This window comes from Leopardus geoffroyi, chromosome B4 (assembly GCF_018350155.1).
Source record: "Leopardus geoffroyi isolate Oge1 chromosome B4, O.geoffroyi_Oge1_pat1.0, whole genome shotgun sequence".
Lineage (NCBI taxonomy): Eukaryota > Metazoa > Chordata > Mammalia > Carnivora > Felidae > Leopardus > Leopardus geoffroyi.
Window position 1 is genome coordinate 28,258,764 of NC_059341.1, and position 3,695 is coordinate 28,262,458.

The 3,695-nt window shown below is 45.0% G+C and overlaps 1 long non-coding RNA gene across 1 annotated transcript; it reads left to right on the forward strand.

The window, feature by feature from the left end:
• Nucleotides 1-3,108, forward strand: LOC123590120. Its single transcript, XR_006708616.1, has 2 exons — nucleotides 1-79; nucleotides 2,504-3,108. It is a non-coding gene; the product is annotated as an uncharacterized LOC123590120 (long non-coding RNA).
• The last annotated feature ends 587 nt before the right edge of the window (nucleotides 3,109-3,695 follow it).

Below are 3,695 nucleotides of genomic sequence, written 5' to 3' on the forward strand. Positions count from 1 at the left end.
TCATTACCTGAGCTGAAGTTGGACGCTTAACTGACTGAGCCACCCAGGCGCCACATTAGTGTACATATTTTAAACTGGGGTATGTATTACTAAACTTCTCTCCAGAAATTATGCCAATTTCCATTCCGACCACTAGTGCTTAAGAATAGTCATTTCTCAGCACATGACCAATGCTGTTTTCTTTTTATTCTTTGTATTTGATGAGTAAACACACACACACACACACACACACACACACACACACACACGCTTTATGATTGTTTTATTTGTGTAACCATACTTATTATTAAGGGTTTAGTATATTTTCATACATTTGGTATTTCTTCTTTTGTGAAAAGCCTATGTGTATCCTTTCTCATTTTTACTGGGCTGTTTCCTTTGATTTATAGGAGTTCTTGTACAGTAAAGATAATAACTCTTAGTCTGTTATACAGTTTGCAATTAATTTTTCCCAGTTCACTTTTTCTCTGTAAATGTTATTTGTGATTTTTTGGTATGTGAAATTTAAAATTATATGCTGAATCAATATCATCTTGGGGTGAAAAAAAAACCCTTCCTCAGTCCAAGGATATAAAAATATCCATCCGTGTTTTTATGCCATACATTTGTGGCTTCGTTTTTTATACTTAGATATTTGCTGCATCCATGTGTTGACGGCAAGAGGCAAGATATAGATCCGGCAAAATTGTTATTTAACTCATCAGTTATTTTATCATCATTTATTACGTAATCCATGTTTTCTCTCAGTAATTTCAAATGACTTCGTTCTGTTGTAACAACGTTTATTTTTGGGACAGAGAGAGACAGAGCATGAACCGGGGAGGGGCAGAGAGAGAGGGAGACACAGAATCGGAAACAGGCTCCAGGCTCTGAGCCATCAGCCCAGAGCCCGACGCGGGGCTCGAACTCACGGACCGCGAGATCGTGACCTGGCTGAAGTCGGACGCTTAACCGACTGCGCCACCCAGGCGCCCCTTTTCTGTTGTAACAAATAACCGTAGTCTTAGATCTGTTTCATTGCTCTGCCTGTTCCACAGACCACGCTCTTTTATTTACAGTAAGTTACCAGTATATTTAGATGGTACCTATTGCCATGAATCCTAGATTAGGGACCAACCTCTATGTTTGGGAATTAATCCATTACTGGAAAAATTTTAAATTATGTATAAATATGAATTGGAATGGTACAGTCTGATAGAGAATTTCCTCTGCTGGGAGTCAGCAAGGAAGAGAGAGTGTGCTCTCAGCAGACACTTAGAAGAACCAGTGATAGGAAGGAGAAGGCTTGGCTGGGATGCTTGGCACAGAGCCAGCGTCTGCCCTTACATCCCACTCATGTTCCCCAGCTAGATTAACTTACTTACCCGTGTGGCAGACAGAAAGCTGGTGGGCTTTGCCCTCTTGCTATTGAGTCCTATCTCTGCCACTTCCTAGGTCTGTGGTCTTAGAGAAATCCCCTAAATGGTTTGTTTATTCCAAGGCTAACGCTAGTTACCTAACATGATAGGTAGAAAGCTTGAGCAATACACTTCAATGCACTCTAGAAGTGATAGCCTCTACGTATTTATTACCATTATTATTATTGCTACTACTACTACTACAGGGGAGGGATGCTTTCCCTCCACGCCTTCATGCTTCTCCCTATCCACCTGAATCCTGGCCTCGCTCCTTCCTCGCGAGACATCCTTCTCATCCTCACAAGAGCTGCTAATAGAACTCGGGCCGCCATCATCTGAAGATGCGCACTCAGGCCGTCTCTCTTCCGCTTGACCTCACTGCTGGCTTCATCAGTTAGGTCAGGGTGTGCTCTACAGACATTCTTAATTTGCTAGTCCCGCGATTCATTTTTTTGGTGGGGATTGGGGCGGTTAAGAGGTCTGTTTGGCTTGAAGTCTAAACCACAGATCCTGCTTAACCAGTGAGCACTCTGCTGGGGGCAGTTGGGAGATAACCGTCAAGTGGTATTTTGATTGCCATTCTGTCATTATTCCTCGTGTGCTGTTACACACTTACCCCTTGTGTGTCATTACACACCGACCTCGTGGGATGAGGAGAGGCTGACAGAGACCTGGGGGCATTCCTAGTTCTCCAGCGACAATACGACCTTGGTCATCAAAGCTTCACCTTTCTGACCTCTAACCCCTGACAATTACCGGTCCCTTGTATGGGTCAATCACTCCCATGAGGAGGATACTCTACACGGTACACATAGTTAGAGCTCAGGAAACATTAGTTATTATCACTGCTGTTACTGTCAGCGGTGTCTCTATGGAAGGCAGGTACATGGCATCTTCTGTGAAACAAGGTACCTCCACGTCCAGTCTCCTTCTTCATACCCTTGGCCTTTGCTCACCTCTAGACCCTCTGTGCTCCGGGCCTGGGACTCCTTACCTGGCTCTCTCTTCACTGTCGACTCTCTGGATCCAGCCTACCCTCCACCTCAGCCCCTGCCTTTCCTTCTCAGGTTTGCCTGTGCCCTTCACATTCTGTCTCCATTTCTCAGGGTGGTGTTTTACCAGGCAACCTGCCAGTGTGGACAAAAGAAAGCCTAGTGAGGCTTCAAGCGTCCTGGAGCAGAGCAGGAGGGAAGATGAGAGCTGCAAGACCAGCAAGGCGTTCTGGGAAGGACAAGCAGGCTGTCAACCATGGGCCAGGGAGCCCTGGCCACCGTACAGCCTTCTCTTGTTACAGGAAGGTGGGGGCAAGATCATCCTCCAGCGTCCGTTCATTCATTTGAGGACTGTTTGTCCAATGCCTGTGCCACATGCTGGGAATCAGGTGGGCAAAACGGACATGATTCTTAGCCTCGAGGAACTTCCAGTCCAATGTGGGGGACAGACTATAAAACAAGTGACTAGAACTACCCAGTGTGGCAGGTGCTGTCCAGGCACAACAGGGCACTGAGATCAATGCTAAGGGCTGGTGTGGAGGTCCCTGCGGACCTGACTCAGGGAAGGTCTCTCTGAATCCCTAACGCAACTTTCAGCATGAACTTATTTTCTCATCCCAGAAGTATTTGGAAGGATTTCTACCAGCTCTTCCATTTGCGAGTATTCTAGTGACGAAAGGAAAAAAAAAAAAATCACAAGGTAGTGAGCTAGGGAAACCTAAAAAGTAGCATGCCAGTGTTCCCAGTCATTTTCCCCTCTTTGTGTGCCCTTTGACACCTTTTACTTGATTGCTTTTAGGCCTGGATTAATTTTTTTCTGGCCAGAGGCCCATGCTAATTTGCATGGCGATTCTATATACGGGTCAGATCCGCAAAGACAGCAGGCCAGCCTGAATTCACAAACAGAGTCACATCCATCAAGTGGCCCAGAGCTCAATATAGTCACCATAGAAGAATGGAGGGTAATGAGAAATCCTACCACAGCCTGAAATCGTGACTCACCAGGGTTGCCCTGTGGTCAAGCTCATGGGTAAACCACTCCATCATCCTTATGTTCTGCTTGTCAAACACTTGTGGGATTCCATTTTGGGCTTTAGACATGTAATTACGGTTCCCATTGTTTCCAAAGCCAGAATTAAGCCTCAGATTATATAATTAATCGTGAGTTAGGTGGAGTGCCTACTTTCATTTTAGACTCTCATCTATGATGTTAATACAAATCCTTGTTTTGTTCAGTAATACCATATATGCCTGAGCCACGCTAGTCGATAAAATACACATTAGTGTTGTCATATTTAGCTGTTCT